The following is an 18367-nucleotide window of genomic DNA, read 5'->3' on the forward strand; positions in this document are numbered from 1 at the left end:
TCTATGTGTGGACACTTCTGTTGCTGTTTAAAGAACAGAAATCCCAGTTATTTAATGGTTTTCTGCAGATGCTCTCAGTTCCACCACAGCAGTGTTGACCAGAGTGAAGGAACAGCACCCTTTGTGGATCTTGGAACAGGACTGAGAGCAAACCTGGCCTGGGTAGTCCTGGCTTTGTTAGTCTGGCCCACAGCTTTGGTCAACTTATTTATCCTTTAAAATGTTCAAATTATCCAGTCAGGTTAATGCAGTTGGTTAGCTGATTTATGTTACTGAAATCAGATGGCTGCTCCCAGACATCTGCGTTCTTGTTGGCCAATTTCTGCAGAAGGATTTGGGAAGATGGAGCGTGGATCACCACGTGTGGCTCGGCAGGAGCATCTGATTCTCTCCTCTGGAGAAGCAAGTTTTGATTACTTTTCAACCTTTTTTTCTATTAAAAAGTATATAAAAATCCTAAGCTAAAGCACTTACTCTTCATCAGTGCTGTTCCCTGCTGGAAATCAGCAGGTGAGCTCTGTTCCTGCACCAGCTCCTGCTCGGTGAGAGCTGCAGCCCTCACCTGCCAATATTCTTTATGTTCTTAAATACCTGCTGCTCGCTTAATCAGTCTCTGTGTTCTGTTCCCTGGGGGAGAAACCTTTCCCATCCCGTGTGGCAGGGAGCACTTATTCTTCTAAATGCCAGCAATAAAATCCACACCGGAGCTGCCAAAGTCTGAGAGAAGGGGGGGAAATGCACTTCAGAAGAAAAGAGCAATGGTCCTGCTCTCCCCAAATTCCAGGGGTGAGCTCAGGAACTTCTGCAGCTGCCCAGGGGCTGGAGAAAGCTGTGTGAAACTCTGTTTTCTGGTTGTGGAGCTGATAAGGGGTGTTGATTGCTGTGGATTGACTGATGGCAATTTGATGTGACCTCTGTAGGGGTGGGGGGTGAAGTTTTTGCCTGTGGGGTGATCAGAATTTCACCTGAGGCTCAACTACCCAGCACACGTGGAGTGCTCCGGATGAGCAGTGCCTGTGAAAGGGAAGCCTTGCTTCTCCGGAAAGAATGCACAGAGAAACTTCTAAAATAAAAGTAGAGCTTTAATACTGTTTAGCCAAAATTGAGGTTTACTGAGTCTGTGAAGTATCAACACTTGGGAAAACAAAACAAAAACCAAAACCAAAAGAAAACAAACCCCAAACAAACAAATAGACACACAAAAAGGAACTCCTAAGAAGTCTCATTTATTTAGAAGGGAGGGAGGGAGGCCTTTGCATGCAGGAGTTGGCTGGATGAGGATGGAGATGTCTTAGGGACATACTTGTTCATGTAGTACTTTAAGGTCTTAAAAGCAACAAGTGAAACACTGGAAACCATCAGAAGGAGCTAAACATAAGTGGGTTTTGATTTTTATTCCTTTTTCTCATGGGAGCAGTGCCACATTTTCCTCTTTCCCCAATTCAAAAATTAGAAGAGCTGAATTGATTAAATACCTTTTTTCCTCTGGCTTTTTAAAATTCCAAACAGATTTGTGAAAAGCTTGTAAGGGCTTTGCTGCACGTCCAAACAAGAAAGCATCGATTAGACTTGATTTACTGCAATAAATGATAAATATGGCCAAGGCATTGATTCAGAGCCCTGAGTGGAGGGGCCGGGTGACCCTCCAGCAGTGCCACAGCTGAGCGTTGTCACAGCCCAGCCGATGGCTCAAGGCTGCAGAAAACAAACAGGGAAACACATGTCAGGCAGATAAATGGCTCTGCTGTTTAGAGCTCTCCGTGGAGGCCATTTGTCTCGAAGATAAGGAAGAATGCACTCCAAAGCCGGGGGGAGATAAGCTGGGAGAAGAAAATGAATGTGGAGCCGCTGTGGTGGCACTTGGGCGGTGGCACAGGGAGCAGAGAGGGTCCCCAAGCCCGGGGTGTCTGCAGGGTGAGCACCAGGGAAGTGTCTCATGGGAACTTGCAGACCCTTCCTAAGGATTTCAGCAGTGGATGATATTTATACCTTCACAGCAAACAAACAAATGGTGTCTGTGTCAGTTGTCTGAGTCACCCAAGTGTTCCCTGAGCCTGTGGTGGATCTGTTCCTCCCCTTTTTCATGGTACGTGGGCTGCAGCCCGTGGCTATGTGGGCACATGTGAGGCATGATTTTGCATTGATCCAACAACTCTGGGTTTGTAGTATTGTGGTACCCATAAGTCAGACTATTTTTATATACTTAGATTTTGGAGAAGTAATAGTCCCGCTTCGACAAATGCTGAATTTGGTGACCTGACTGAGATCAGATCCAAAATTCACTTGGTAATGTTGGTTTGCATTTTTAAAAATGTTTTCTCCTATCCTAAGCCACCACAAAGCAGAAACTGAGCACAGTTGGTGGCACTGTGAGGATGCTTGGAGACAAAAACAAGATCTCTGTCCCTTAGGTGAGGACTAAGATGTTGGCAGAGCTCCATGAAGGACAGCTCCGACCCACGAGCAGTTCATTTCTGTGGGAGAAGTGATAAGCATGGAAAAGGACCAGAAGTTTCAGGTCTAGCAAGCAGCAGGTCAGAAGGTGATAATGTAACTGCCCAGTGACTCCAGGAGCTCTGTGCTCAGTCCCTCTCTTTAATGCTGATGTGCTGAGTGACTTAAATGAAATAATTTTCCTCAGTTTCACAGCGGTACCAGGCCTAACTGAGGAAGGACCAGACTCTGGAAGGGGAACACAGAAATAGGGTAAAAAGGACTAAAGCTCAAATCTGACAGTGGAGATTTCTCTGCTACTGACTTGTACAGAGCAAGGGCAAGAAGCTAAAATCTGCAATTTCTGATGTATTCTTAAACACCTTTCTGTGTATCAGTATCCAAGTGACTCAAGGCCATCAGTGCCTTGGGAGCTGTGGTGCTCACCCACACCAGCTGCAGTCACTGCTCCTCTAAATCCCTGGAAATTTGACAAAGCTGTCCAAAATTAGATCCCAGAAACCTCCTAAAAATGTAATGTGTCTGAAGGCTTGGCCTCTGTTCCTCTGTGTATCAGCACCTCCATTAAACACCTCTCAGCCCTCTGCCCAGGGCATCTGTGAGGCCTCAGCAGCACCTGAACAAGACTTTGGTGGCTCTCTGGGACAGATCCTTTTCTCAGGCAGGGGCACAGCTGACTTCATCCATGACCCAGGATAAAACCCACTGGCTGTGTGCAAGACCTGGAAACAGATTTCCTCCTGGCAGGAGGATCACCTTCCTTGAAAAGCCCAGAAATGTAAAAGCCTCTCTCACTCATCACTGATTTGCCTTGTACCCCTCTTCTCCTCGTAGAACCCCCCTTCCTGAGTGCTGCCCTGCTCCACGAGGTCCCTCCTCTGCTCACAGGTTGCTCATCCGCAGCACACCCGCTCTTTAGGTCAATATATTTTACTCCATACTATTTTTTATTTTCTCATTCCGCCACTGGGATATGGTGAGAGCTCACCATGTCCTGCTTTCCACGGGGTGGGAGCTGCACGGGCTGAAGAAGCAGAGCAGAGAAGCTGCTGAGCAGGGAGCACTGAGCCAGCGCTGACCTTAAACGAAGCTGTGCCTGGGGAGCCCCAGGAGGAGAAGGTTCAGCAGCCACTTCAGTCAGGAGCCAGCAGCTGTGTGTGCTCGGCTTCCCAGCGAGGGCAGGGGCTGCTGCTGCCTGCGTTTTGCAGCCTTCAGTTGTGCTTTTGGTCTGGAGTCAGTGGTGGCGTGAGCGGCTGCAAACATCCCTCTGTCTAATTATGGATGTGTGAGAGATTTGGGAGTGTAACCCATCAATGGTAATGAGATGTTTAAGGTATAAATCAACAGAATATCAAGATGAGGCCGAGTTCCCCTCAGCTGTGCTCCAGACAAGCCAGGTGAGTGACCTGCTGGCTGCACCCTACCTGCCAGGGCTGTGATTACATTTCATCTCCTGCCCGCAATTTTTGGCAATTACGCAGAAATGTCCCGTTTCCTGCGGTAAATAAATAGGGATCCGTGTTTTGCCTTGATGTAACTCCACCTCCTCTAATACGCTGCATTGTCCATTGATTTGCCTAATTATGTGTATTACAACTGCACGAGGCGCTGGGTAGCAGCAGGGGTCCGTGCTGGGGAGAGGAGGAGGGTGATTGCTCCATCTGTTCCTCCGAGCTGCCGGGAGAAGCGTCGGGAGTGAAGTGGGAAATGGAGGGAAGGAATTACCATTTAGTGCAGGTGCCTCTGGAAGGGGAATCCCACTGCCAGGTGCTGGCAGGCGGCTCTCCTGAGCTCCCCACGTGCTTAATTACCCTACAGCGAGTCTTCCCATCTCGAATTAGAGCAGGCAATTGCCGCTGAAGCCTTGAAACAAATCGGGGAGTGTAGCAGGGCTTCATCCATCTCACTGCAGAGACCTGCATTTCCCATCCTGCAAGATTCATGCCCCATTCGGCCGAATTTAAAAGCACTTACCCGGAATTTAGATGATTAATTTTAAAATCCGAATGTAGGAGTGCAGCAGACAAGGTCAAAGCATCCGAGCTGTGAATCTGAGTTCCAGTGATGACATTACACAAACAGCAAGCGTGCTCTGTGCTGTGGATTTAGGAAGCTGCTCAGGACTCTGGGAGCCAGTGCAGGGAGAACCAGGAGAGCATGGGATGAGCTGTCAGTAGTTGCTGTCCTGAGCAAGGAGCTTTATTCCTGCTCAGCAGCTTCTCCCTGCCACGCTCCCGGATGGCTGATGGATCAGGGGTGGCAGTAGGGTAACTGCTCCTTCTCCTGCTGGTTCCTGCTGCTGCCGGCAGGTAACTCAGCAAATCAGCCTGTTAGCCCGCCCGGAGAATATCTGAGGGGTAAAAACTGCCCAGAACCTGTTGTGTGCCACGTAACAAGCAACACCCAGGGGCTGTGACACCCTGGCAATAACACACCTGGAGGGGGAACGCTATCAAAGTTAAAGTCGTGGTGTGTATCCGGCGGTGTTTTAAATTGCCTCAGCACTATTTTTTGTGGGCTTCTGCGCGGCGGGGCAGTGCTGCGAGGAGTCACGCACAGTCTGTGCAGGCTTGGCTGTGTCCAGGTGATCCTGCAGCACCGTGTGGGAGGGTCCCAGCTGCATCCACTCAGGCTGCATCAAAGAGCTGCGGCTGTCACGTTCAGGAGCTGTGAAACTGAACCGAGGTGCCTGGCAGTGCTCCAGTCCTTTATCCACGGTGTGAAGGATTAGACGAGGATTTGGCATGGGGCGCCAGTGGAAAGTTGCCTTTTACCTTCAGATGTCCGACAGCAAACCCCATCGGTCTCGGTGGTGGAGGGAGGGGGTAGGGGGAATAGCCCTGCCTAAAAACTGGGGAAATTCTCTATTCCAAGAAGATCCTGGTGCTAACATGATTATGCTCTGAAATCCTGAAGGTTTGGGCTATGAATAATTGCAGTGATACGCCTTTCCTGAATCTATTTATTACACAGCAGGTTTGGACAATGCTCTCAGGCACAGGGTGGGACTTTTGGGGTGTCCAGTGCAGGGCAGGAGCTGGATTCGGATGATCTGTACGGGTCCCTTCCAACTCAACATATTCCAGGATTCTGACAGCTGAAACAGCTCGTGGAGCCTTAATAGCCTGCTCTTAATGACCCTAATGAAAAGTCCTAAATCACGCTTTGATTATAACCTGCAAAGCTGTTGGGTGTCCGTGCAAAGCCAGCAGGGGCAGGGAAGGGCGTGTGCGCCCGCACAAGCGCGTGTGTGTGTTCATCAATTTGCTTTTCAAAGTGGCTGAAAACAGCAGCCTGAGGAGTTCCCCCTGCGAGGTGCTTTCCCTGGATGCTGCTCCTTGCGCTAATGGTATCCTCTCACCAGAGAAAACATGCCACTCCAGAGCTGAAGTGGTTGGCAGGAGCTGTAATTAAGGTGTGAAGAGACTTTCCACACAAGAACCTGCCTTCCCGTGTTGGGCTCCTCGCTTGAGAGCAGACTCTTTGGCAATTGGCTTTTACACGTGGGCTTGGGAGCCTGCTTGTACTCCTGCTATTCTGTTTGGATTGCTAATCCTCCAATTTGCACCTTAACTCCCTTAAAATAAAACAAGGGCAGAAATGTTATCGCACTGATTTGTAGTAATAAGCGTAAAAGAACAAAATATTTATAATATAAATATTTATAATACAAGTGTTTCTGGACCCAACTTTATCAAAACCTCGTTCTCAAACTTTTATTAATTTATTTTTTAAATACTGCTGGTTGCTAGAATAGTATTTCTGAGGCTTAGAAATGTGGTTTAGATTTTTTTTTCTTAAAGAATTGATGACTTCATTAATTAAGTAGAGATTTATACAGGGAAAAGAGGAACTAAAGAAAATAGTGATGTATTAACTTGGTAGGAGAAGTGATTCAATGTGAGGAAAGTCACAGACCAGTCCATTAAGAGAATCTGATGGATTTTGGTGAGTCATGGGAAGATATTTTCATTGATAATGTGAAGCAGACCCTGGTGCACGTGTCTGTGGGAATGCAGGAGGCTCTGTGCTGGGAATGCCCAGCCCTGAGCATGTGGCTGCTCAGGGATCCACATCCTCCTTGCCCGTGGGCTCTGACCCAACCAAGCCCTGCAGAAAGGGCTGGAGCTGCAGTATCAGCTTTTCCTGGCTGCTGATGTTTAAAACAGCCCCGAGTTCCTTGAAATTGGCTGGGTATTTCCACTGGATCCCACCCCAGGCACGGTGAGGGCTGAGGATGGGTAATTTTGACTCATTACTCCGTTTTCTTGAGTGACCATGGGCACCTCCCTTCCACTCCTGGCACCCCACATCCCTTAAGATTCCAGCAGTAAAGCTCCCTCACCAGGCAGTGGTGTTCCCCAGCCACAGGCAGGAAAGAGGTGAAATCTGCGTTCACATTCCATTTTTCTCTTCCATTTTCATGTTGCTGGCAGGTTGCAGGTTAATCAGTGGTGCAGAGAAACTGGGTGATCTGGCAGAGCTGGGCCTGAACGCTGGAGCAAAGCAGTGACAGCTCAAAGCTGTCGGGGCCCTGCTGGGATATCAACAGGAGATGGATGTTTTATAGATTGGGGGTGAGGGGCCGGATGAGTGGCAGCGGTGGGGAAAGTGCAAACACCCGGAGACATCCAACGCTGGGAATGTGGTTTGAGTGCTGAACTGCCCCTCGCATTACACACACAATTACAAGCTGTGTGGTGAGCAGATGGGAGCTCCAGGGAGGCTTTAAGCTGGCGGAACGCGCGTGAGGGAAGGCAGGAGAAGATATCCAAACCTCCCCTGGAGAGCGTGAGCCGCGCACGCCGCGGTCCCGGCTGGATCCGCTCCACGGGCGTGCTGCTCTAACTCCACTCTGGGCAGCTGGATGCTGCTGCTGGGTAGGATCCATCCTATAGATGCCACAAGAAGTGCCTGTGGAGGCTGGCTCTGTGCTCAGCCACAGGAGATGCCATGAGCCCACAGGCTGTGCTGGCCTTTCCTCGGCATTCCCTGAGCTCCAGGACTTCCAGGCTTTGATGAGACCTCTGGGTGCTGTCAGGTGCTGGAGGAAAGCCCCCTGTGAGGACAAGGACATGGTGACTGGAGAGTCCTTTGCTTTTCAAGCTCAGTTGTGGCTGCTGCTGTTCTGTCCCGAGCTTGACTTCGTGTCCTTCCAGCAGCCTGGCACGGCGGAGTCCATGGAGAAAGAGGCTGGGAGCTCGGCCAGAGGTGAGACCACAGCTTTCCTGGCCCCTTCCCTCCCTGGTAAGTTTGCATCTTGCTTTGGGGAATACAGACAGGAAAAAATGGACACATCTGGCTTAAAAATAAGCTGCTGAACTGCAATTTCCATCAGCTTCAAGAGGCTCCGAGGTGCCCAGCAGTGGCCTCTGCCCGCTGCGGGTGGGGTGGGAAATCAGAACCTGGAGGTTTCACAGGCGACAGAAGAGCTCCATGCAAAACACACCGCACAACTCGAGGAAAAACGCCTGCAAGTCGCCAGCCTGAATTTTCACCCCACCCTAGACCAAAACCGGCCCCTGGCAATTCTTTGCTGGCTGAGATTAATCCGTGGGCGTCTTTAATCTCAAATGCTAAATCGGAGCGGAGTTTCAGTCTGTGCAAGCCCGCCCGCCTGCGCCGGGAGTTCTGATTCTCTTTTTCCGTTACTTTTCCCCTATTGCTACAACAATTAATTAAGAATGGTTCTGCTGAACCCTGTTGATTCATTTGGCACTTGGAAGCTTAATGAGGTGTGAACCTGCAGACTGCGGCATCGGCGTAGCTGACACGGTAATTTATATCAATTGCTGTGATTAGTCCGGCTCCTCAATCACCGCGTTGTTTCTCGAGCAATCTGTCACAACCTGGGCGGGGGGACCTCAGTGCTGGGTTTCTCTTACACTGCCAGCAATGTTCTTGAGGTGCTGCTGACAAGGAAACTACAACTCATGGGATGCTTTGAGAATAGCAACACACAGATTGCTTTGGTGGTAACGTGTACTTTTCTCTCCCGAGGTGACTGAGATGCAGCCCTGGTTTGCAGTTAGAGCAGCTGCGGGGTTGGGGTGCAGGTACCTGCCCAAGCAGCGTTTTGGGAGGGTGTTCATTCGAGGTCAAAAGGTCTCGTTGCTTCAGCCTGTCGGGAGCTGTCTGTGAAAATCACTCTGTGGGTTCTCGTGTTCGCTGTGCCGTGACGAGATTATTCATCAGTAACTTGAACTTCTGCAAATTCAGCCCAGGGCCGTTGGAGCCACCCCGGATCTCCCTGCCCATAACAGGGGGTCGAGTAGAGCACAGCAAGGGCTGTGTGTCCTCTCTGCAATCACACTCCCCCAGTTATGTCCTTGGTGATGGCACTGCATCCTGTTAACTTCCACAGCCTAACAAAAATCACAGAATCACAGGCTGGGAATTGGAAGGGATCCTAAAGACCATCCTGTTCTATCTCTGCTGCCATGGCAGGGACACCTTCCACTGTCCCAGGCTGCTCCAAGCCCCGTCCAGCCTGACCTGGAACACTTCCAGGGATCCAGGGGCAGCCACAGCTCCTCTGGGCACCCACAGCCTCAGAACCTCACAGGGAAGAATTTCTTCTTAGTGTAAAATCTAAACCTGCCTTCCTTCAGGTTGTCACTACAATCCTTGTGAAAAGTCCCTCTCCAGCCTTTTGAGCCCCTACAATCACACAAATGCAACTGTTTTGAGTTTTGGGAACAGCTCGGTGTTGAGGCATAGCAAGAAAGAGAAGGACAAGCTCCCTTTTGGCAGCCCGGGTTCAACAGAGCCACCACAACTTAAATCATCATCTCTGCTCTTCAGAAATACCTGCTTTGTGGGTTGAAGGCCCATTGCCTGCTGCTGCATCATCTCCAGGTGCCCCTGTGCACAAACTGTACTTCCTGTACACAAACTGTACACAGTTTGTTGTGTGAAGAGCCAAAAAGCCAATCTCTTCCATCAGCGGGTACTTGCTGACCTGCTGCTGTATCTTCTCCGCTGAAACATATGGATCATAACTTTTCTGACCCAGTTTTACATCCATTATGCAGGGCTTATTAAACTTACAGGTCTCATCTTCCAGTTTTAGATACGTATCTGTCAAAAAAAAAAAAAAAACTTTTGTTAACAGTGGTTCAAAGCAAAATAATTACATAGCTTCTGCTGAGCGCCTGTGCAGGAACTGGGATTGTTTAAGGCTTAATATCACATGAATCCTTCAAGAGAGGATTGTGGGCCACCAGGGAGCCCACTGCCACATCCTGGCTGGGGACAAGGGCCGGGATGGGCAGCGAGTCCCTTGGTGGCAGCTGCTGGAGGCAGAGGAGCGTGGAGCACAGCGGGGCCGTGCGGCGCCGGGCAGGGGCCGTAAATCAGCCCCGCTGATGGGGAGTGCTTTAAATCAGCCTAATTGAGCTGGTGTGGTTGCAGTGGAGCTGGTGCTGCTTTTGTTTATTTTACGCCTGGTTAATGGGAAAATAAACAAACCGCCCCCCTGAAATGAAACCAGAAATGGGAGAAACGGAGCTACACCAAAATAAACCCACTCTGAATTATTCCCTTCAGCTGGGTCTCTAAACAGGAGAAATGGATACATGAATAAATCTAAAAAGCTGAACAATAAAGGTAAAGATCTTTTTAATGTTCACAGAACCAGCAGGAAATCGTTAAGTTGATGTTTCTGGAAAAGAAAATTCAGCATATGCAATGTTAACGCTTTTAAACTGATCAGTGAGGCACGGGCACATCATTTCTGTACCACTGCAGATGTGTAAACTAATTTTAACACCCTTTCTATTTTCAGCACAGAGTCCTTAGAGTAAGTGAGCGTTTGACCTGTAACTGCTGAGAGTAGTGTTCACTTCGGGGCCTATGTGTAGAGAAATATAATTTATTTTAATGATATTTAAGCTAATGAGCTTGGCTAATAGATATTTTTTAAGCCCTTTATAGGGGTTCAGGCATGGGACAACACGCCACTGGGCACAAATGCTCATTTACTGTGTAAAATGTCAGAGAATGGCCCAGCTATTAGTAAAGTGCATTCTGTTTGATTTTTAAGAATATATTTCCATAAATTACTGGCCCTAGAAATGAAATAAATCAGCCAGCTATTCAGTGAGATCTTAAATGTTAATTGAGAGTCCTGGGAGTGGCTGGAGCCAAAGGAGAGAAGGATGTGGGGGATCTCCCTGGGTGCTGTCTCAGAGGCTGCCTCACCCCGTGGCTTGACCAACATCCCGAGGATGTGTTCACCCCAGGTGTGGATTCACCTCTGCTGCTGGAGATCCTGGCAAGAGATCTCCCCATGGCTGGGCCACTGTCCTGCCATCCTGGGTGCCACCACTGAGCAGGTTGGGGCCAGCTGGGCAGGCTGGGGCTGCTCTCCTGAGCAACTTGGACAGCCTGGAAGTGAAAAGTGAGCCCTGAGGGAGGAGGAGGTTTGAGAAACTGCCTGGGGGCCAGAAGGGTGATGCTCAAACGAGTCACCTGGTCTGGGTGCAGGCACTTGAGTTACACCACGTGTAGGCTGCTGTAGGCTCCGCTTCTTCCCGATAGACCTGATTGAATTTGGGGTATCAGGAGGGTTCCTTGCATGTTCCTTTTTTATTTATTTTGCTCAATGCCAGCTAACCAGTGTTTCCCATTGAGGGAAGATGTTTCTTCCACTGGCACCAGCTTGAGCCAGTCACATTTTCAGCAACCCTAGAACTCGGCAGGGAAAAACGTATCTATGACATCATTGCATCAGGGAACACCACAAGGGAACAGACCCTGCAAGGTCTATTTTCCTGCCCTCAGGCAGGTTGATCTGTGTCCAAATAATTCCCTGAAGCTGTTTGTTTATTTAACCCCTTCCTGAACTTTGCCAGCACTGGAGGTCCCACAGTGTGTCCCTGCCAGCGCTGTCAGAGTTTTGGTTACAGCCTGTGGCGTGGATGTGTTGTTACACAAGTGCTTCACAGCAAGGACAGCGGGTTTCTTTTCTCCCCTTATTAGCAGCACTGATGTGAAGCTCCTTCATCCCCTAGAACAGCAGTAGCAGAGGGAGGGGGCAAGGGCAGCAATTAAATCTGTGTCAGTGCTCTCTGTGGGCAAAGCCTGAGGCTGCTCAGGACTCTGGATCTGAACCCTCCCATCTCCTTTCCTCTTCCTTCTGTCAGGTGAAATGGTCTGGGCTTGTGCTGTGCATCCTCCTCCCAGTCTTGCTGCAAAGGCTCCTCTCTTCTGGACGTGCTGATCCACAGGTAAAGCTGTGGCACCTCCACATGCCAGCAGCCCAGGCCTGCGCTGAGCAGATGAAAGATTATAGTGATCAATTTGGTGAGAAGGGAGATTTTTCTCCATCTGTCCACCCTCAAGGCTCTATTTCCTCATAAACCATTCCCCGAGACATCAGGAAAATTGAAGCTGTTCAGAAATGGAAAAGATAGTTAACCCAAAATGAATGAATATCCGACACGCTGGCTGGCTCTCTGGAGCAGGAGGGGAGCAGCCAGCCGAGCTCTCCTGCCCCATGCTGGCTTTTGCAAAGAGCAAAGTGCCTCAGTTCCTGATATTTTCACCCAGCATCGCTCCACTCCGAGCTGCTCCGCTCAGCCAAGCACATCCAAACCCTCCTCCCTTCTGCTCAAGGATGCCTCTGCCCCGAACCAGGCAGGAGGAGGGCTGGATGAACCCCCCAAACTGAGCTGCTGTTGTACCCCGGCCGTGGGGGAGCTGCTCATCAGCAGAGCCCGGGGCTGACAGCTTGTCCTGGCCGGCCACAGCGATTTCCTCCTTGGAGTACGGGCTGCGTGCCCCGGGGCTCCCCGCTCGTTCTGCAGTCCCGTGTGTAACGTGCTTTGATCGTTTGTATTTTAAGGGAACAGCAGAAGATGCAGGCACCTTACAGGATCTGGGTTTGTGCAGCTTTCCTGTCCCGTGATTCCAATCCTCCCGGCTTCATCAGCACTCAGTGCAAAAATTTTTGGAAGCGGCAAGGTCAGCTCTGGAGGATTGGGGCAGGTTTCCAGGTGGGACTTCAGGACATAGCAGGGCACCTGCCTCAGTTTCCCCCTTCAGGCTGGATGAACCGAAGGGATAAAATCCTTGCCCTTGCCTAGGTGTGCCTCCCTCCCCACCCTGGTTCTTGCAAGGAATTTAACTCTCTTCCTGCTCCATCACTTCTTTTTTTTTTTTTTTTTTCCTTTTCTTTTCTGCTACAATAGAGAACATTTGTAACATCCCCACAAAGGCTTCTTGCCAGCCAAGACCTTCAGGCCATCCCCCAGACAGACCAGAAGAAAAGGGCTGAGCCACTGGGTTTGGAAACATCCTGCACAGAAGATGCTGTGGATGGATTTGCAGGCGAGCTGCTGGAGGAGGAATCCGAGGGCTTTCCACAGGTGCACGGGGTGGTTTTCCTGAGGGCCAGGCATGACCAGGGATCAGGAGTGGGAAGGTGCTCCTTGGAGAAGTCTGCAGGGCAGACCTCAGCCTTGCTCTTAACCCTGTTCAGCCTACGGATGCTCCAAAGCCGTGAGGAAACGATGGCACTACATGATTTTATTTCTGCCTAAAGCCAAGTTTCTGCCAGGAAAATTTCTCCCACGTATCCTGAACTGAGCCTGCGTGGGCAGCCCCCAGCAGCTGGTGCTGTCTCCCACCAAAGCCCAGTGGCAGCGAGTGCAGCAGGGAGGCCAGAGCTGCATCCCAAAATAATTGGGGTCCTCATGAGATGGAGAGCAGCGAGCTCAGCCGGGAGGAGTGAAAACCACTTATCCCACAAAGATACCCCTGGAGCCGTGGGTGATGCTGGGGGATGATGGTCCAAGGGAGAACCCTGTGGCAGCACCTCAGCCCACTGATGCTGCAGGAAAGAGCTCAGCTCTTCCCACAGCCACCATCCTCCTGCCACCCCTGTCCCCATCTTCCTGCCATCCCTGTGTCCCTGCCATCCCTGTGTCCCTGCCAGCCCCGACCTGCAGCTCCCTCTGGGCTTTCAGATGTTTCTACAATGCCAGCCAGGGCTGGGAGCAGCATGCTACTGTAGGCATGAGTGCAGAATCAGTCCCTTTCCTACCAGCTGTCAAAAAGTATTATTTAATCTCAAATAGTTCTCAGTAGCTTTTTTTTTGTTGTTGTTTCCTCTAGTTTGTTTTAAGAAGGTTGTTGAGTGTGAGAAAGCAGGAAGCAGTGTCAATAACACAGTGGGTTTTTTTCTTTTCACAGACACCCTTTGAACTCCCTTTACTCTGCCTCCCCTCCAGTTACATTTACACACCCTATAAATAACCTTCCAGGGCTTTGAAATGCTTTTATTAAAGCTAAGAGTGGAGATTTTTTTTTCCAAATCCAGTGTTATTTGCTGCATTATCTGTAGACAACCTTCAGCATAATTACTATAAATGGCTTTAGGTTTTAACCCATCCCTGGGTGTGCTGAATGAGAAGGAAAACCGGGCAGAAAAGTGGCAGAAGCTTGGGCAGGAGATGATGGATGTGCTGGGACCCCATGGCCCCAGCTCTCTGGGGTCTGTGGGGTGAGGGGAGCTGAGCCCAAGCCTGACCCAATTCCCTGCCCACGGTCATCCCTGGGGACAGCTGCCCTGGACACTTGCAAGGTCCTACACGAGCACTGGATGTCTGAGTCCTGCAGTCCCTGCAGCAGCAGCTCTGCTGGCCCCCACTGGGACCAGTGTTTGGGGGTGAAGGCTGTGGGTCCATGAGCAGGGTCTCCCCAAGTCCAGCCTGCCCTGCCCAAAACCCTGCACATGTACAGGTGTCACCTCTGCACCCAGGGAGGGAACCTGGGCCACCACCCTCATGTTTGGGGTCAGTTCAGCACAATCTGCCTCTCTGGGATGGATATTTCTGTTGCTTTGTTGTTGCTTTAGCCTTTACCTTGGTAACTCCCAATTTTCACCCATTTAAGCCAGAAAACGCTGGTTTTTCATAATAATTCTCTGCTGCCCTGCAGAGCTCTGTTCCTTGGCTTCCTATGCCAGAAGCATTGCAGATCTGGCAATAAGGTTTGGGATTTCTTTGCTCTGGGAACCACCTGTACTGACCCACATTTTCCTCTTCTCCCTTTCCTTTTTTTTTTTTTCCTATTAGTCATCACTAAGGCTGTGGCTTAGAGAGTGCTCGGATTAAGTTTTTCTCTCTTCTGGAGCCAGCTCCCTGGAAAACCACCACGTCCCCTTGTGCAGCCCTCAGTGACAGCAGATGGAGCTTTCTGGAAACCTAACGAGGTGGAAGACCACTCCCCCCAGCCTTGCAGCCCCCAGGAGTGTTTATCTCTGCCTCTTACCTCACTAAATGATAAAAATCTCCTTCACCATCATCAATCTTCAATTTTCTGTGCCACCAGGCTGATGCAGGGAACTCCTGCAGCTCACCTGGACTGGGGGTGGCTCTGCTCTGATGAATGTCCCTTGCAGCCACCTGCCACAGGAGCTGGATCTAGATGGCCTTTAAGGTACCCACTAACCCAAACCATTCTCTAATTCTATGATTCTGTGCATTTGAAAGTCAGGAAATGACAAAACCAACCCATGATATTTTGAATTAATTGAAGTATTTCTGTTTGTGAACACTTTTTTCTTGTTTTGTTAATAACTACAGAGGTACTGTTTAAAAAAATAGCTCCTTCATGATATTAACTAGGAAGTTGAGTCTTTATCATAATATTAAATAGAATAAAATTTTTGTGACTGTATTAAACAGTCTTTAATGCATTTATTCCTTTACAATGGATTTCACTGTTTGGAGGTGGACATTTTGGTAAGGGGAATGAGAACCAGAAAAAAAAGAAAGGACTTTTAGGAAAATATTATAACTGCCTAAAAATAAACCCACTAGTCCTGAAATATTTACAAAATACATTGTTGGTATTATTGGGATGATGCATTTTGGAGGAACTGAAGGAAGGAGGAATTTTCCTGACCAGTGCTGGGAGCCTGGCAGGTAATTTTCTATTCCAGATGTAGCTTTTGCAGGTGAGTGCAAGCGATGAAGGGCATTAGCTAAATAAGAGATGATTTAGTGGTGATGGCACTGTTGGTCCACAGATCCCACAGCTGCTAAATTTCAATATAAACTCCATAACTCTGGAGGCAGAAAGAACTGAACATGCACAAGAGACTGTTTCTGAATATATTTTCCCCCCTCTCTCCAATAAAAGGCACAAATAATAGCATATTTTTCAAAGTGCAAAGCACTTTACATTGCAAATAGTTACATTAAATTTACATTTCATGGGTGAGTGGCCATAGCTGCTGCTTGCCACATCCTTGCTGGTGACACTCCAGCAGTTGTACATGATCTAGTGCCCACTGGGCTGTGTGTGCCTGGATTGTCCAGGAGCAGAGGGGGCTGAGGGCAGAGCCCTCTGGAGCTCCACGAGCACCTCCCACAACCTTGTCTTCAAAGCTGAAGGGAGAGGAGTCGGGAGCTCAGGGGAGCATTGCTGGGAGAAGGCCCTGTGCAGCAAGGCATTGAATTCTGGGCAAAGCCAAGGAGAAATCCACTTTTCCAGTCCTGGGGGGACATGATTCCTGTGCCCTTGAGGCCGGGGGGAGTGAGACAAGTCCTTTTTTCAGGATAACAGCCAAGCCGTGCGCTCCCGCTCGGCAGCGGCCGGCCCGCGGATGCGCGGTGCTTCCCTGGAAAGGTCAGCACGCTCGCCGTCCCTGTTTTCTCCAGAGGTGATCGATGAGATGCAAACACTGTGCTGACAGTTGTTGTGGCCATGGAAAACTCATTTTCTGCTGCTCCTCACTAGGAGGTGCAGGATGGCCGCCGTTCCCTCGATCACGGCTGTGCCCTTCCTGCCACGCGCCACCTTTCTGGTTTGTGTTGGCAGAGACAACTTTCATGGAATCACAGAGTCATTTAGGTTGGAAAAGATCTCTAAGACCATCAAGTCCAACTGCTAACCCAGCACTGCCAGTGCCAGCCTCCAAGTGCCACATCCACATGTCTTAAATCCCATGTCTCCAAGTGCCACATCCACATCTTCTAAATCCCTCCAGGGATGATGACTCCAGCAATGCCCTGAGCAGCCCGTTCCAGGGCTTGACAACTCTTCAAGTGAAGAACATTTTCCTAATAGCCAGTCTCAGATAATTTCCTGTATAATATCCAATCTCTGATTGATTTTCACGCCCTCCTTTGAGGAGCTCCTGTCAGAGCCACCCTGGCAGTTACAGGTTCCCTGATTATCCTGCCTAATCAAAAAAGGTTGCCCTCCCCTCCCTGTCCCTGCAGACAATTGCTGCTGTGCCTGAGGCCACTGACCAAAACCTGGGTGCTCCCTGGGGCTGGGTGGGCTGTAGGGATGGGTGTGCAACCCCCTGGCTGTGGTCATGTCCCTCTGCAAAGTCCCTCTGCCACCAGCACGTGGTGGCAGACAGGAGCCCAGCGCTCCTTCACTGCCATAAGGATTATTTTTCTCCTTTCTTTGTTTATCTACAACATCCTTGATGACTTTTCTGGTCAGTCCATTCTGTGACCTTCTCACTCAGTGCATTGTTTCATTTCTAGTCTCAAGGTTTACTGTTTGTCATTTATCTGTGTTGGCTTTGGCACCTGCGAGCCCCGGGTCTGCCCCTGAGTCACTCCTCACCTGCAGGGACGATTCCTCATTAGTTTCTGTGCTGGCATTTACCATCCTGGCAGCCTCTAGAGCCTGCCCGGAGTGTGAGGCCAGGCTGAGTCACAGCTGGGTTTGCAGCCATGGAAAATTAGTGGAAACCTGAGAAGGCACAGTGGGGTCTGATCCCATCTCCAGAGAGCACAGCAGGCCAGGGGTGCCGTCACAGGGAGCCCTGGTGGGAACCTGTCCATTCCAGGCATGGAACAAGCATCTGTTTCCTGTGGGATTTATCCTACTGTGGGTTTTGCCCACCAGTGCCCACACTCACAGATTAAAAACCCACACGGGTTTGCCAGCCTGTGCTGCAGCCACGACTTTGCTGATGTGAAACTGTAGCTGCCTGCTGGGATTTGCTCTTCTGGATTTGTTTGCAGACTCCTGGGAGAGATCCCCTGTTATATGAATCTTTTTCCTCCTGTTCCCTGGGAACAGCAGCACAGCAGCAGTGTGCCACTGAGCCTCACACTGTGTCACAGCCTGTGCCACATCGCGGGGCCAGCTCCTGCTCGCAGCATCATCATTTCCAGAACGGTCCCTCTAGGAAAAAATCTCAAGCAGTTCCTTAATAAACTAGTGCAGCATATAAAGTATTTAACTGTTGTGTAATTTCCTGGCAAGCCAGCGGGTCCCCTAATAAATGCAGGAGCGTCGTGCTGGCTCCTGGCCAGCGCTCAGGCGCCCTGTGCCAGCTCGTAAAATCCTCCCATGCTGGCTCCCCTTCCCGTCCCACTCCCCACGCCAGATCCCTGTGGTGGCACAGCCAGGTAAGGGGGTTTCTTGAGCCCCCCAAGTTGTACTCAAGGCCAATTGCCCTGTCCTCTGCAGGGAGGAGGCTGGACAGTGTCACCCAGCCACCATGGCCCCAGCACCTGTGTGACAGAACCAGTTTTTCTCCTCCCGTTTGCACACACGGAGCCCTTTCCCCGGGGGTCAGATGGTTTCTGGCGCCTGCAGCAAAGCCACAGGAAATATCACCGACTTCAGGGGTTTCTCTGGGTTTTAGCAGTTTCTCACCTTTCCGGGCAGGAGGAAAAGCGTGGAGAAGTGATTCATCCCACCCCTGAAAACCAAGCCAAAACCCTCCAGGGAACCGGCCAAGGCTCGGGCAGCGAGTCAAACCTCCCCGTGCTCTAACCCCAGGTCACGGCTGTGGGGCCTGACTCACATACCTCACCCTTTGGGGTCTGATCCCAGGGGCCTTATGCCTCACCACAGTGGCCCATCCCTTCTTTCTGTTTATTAATTCCCTGAATAACCCCCAGGCTCTGCCTTCCCCACAGCCTCGAGGCGC

At 50.2% G+C, this 18367-nt stretch overlaps 2 long non-coding RNA genes across 2 annotated transcripts; one reads left to right on the forward strand and one right to left on the reverse strand.

The window, feature by feature from the left end:
- Positions 1–9341: 9341 nt before the first annotated feature.
- Positions 9342–11141, reverse strand: LOC128814079 (uncharacterized). The gene is made up of 3 exons (XR_008439259.1): positions 10927–11141; positions 10710–10842; positions 9342–9534 (listed from the first exon to the last, which is right to left on the reverse strand). It is a non-coding gene; the product is annotated as an uncharacterized LOC128814079 (long non-coding RNA).
- A 136-nt stretch (positions 11142–11277) lies between these two features.
- Positions 11278–14478, forward strand: LOC128813966 (uncharacterized). The gene is made up of 3 exons (XR_008439232.1): positions 11278–11684; positions 12302–12542; positions 12648–14478. It is a non-coding gene; the product is annotated as an uncharacterized LOC128813966 (long non-coding RNA).
- Positions 14479–18367: the final 3889 nt, after the last annotated feature.

This window comes from Vidua macroura, chromosome 13 (assembly GCF_024509145.1).
Source record: "Vidua macroura isolate BioBank_ID:100142 chromosome 13, ASM2450914v1, whole genome shotgun sequence".
Lineage (NCBI taxonomy): Eukaryota > Metazoa > Chordata > Aves > Passeriformes > Viduidae > Vidua > Vidua macroura.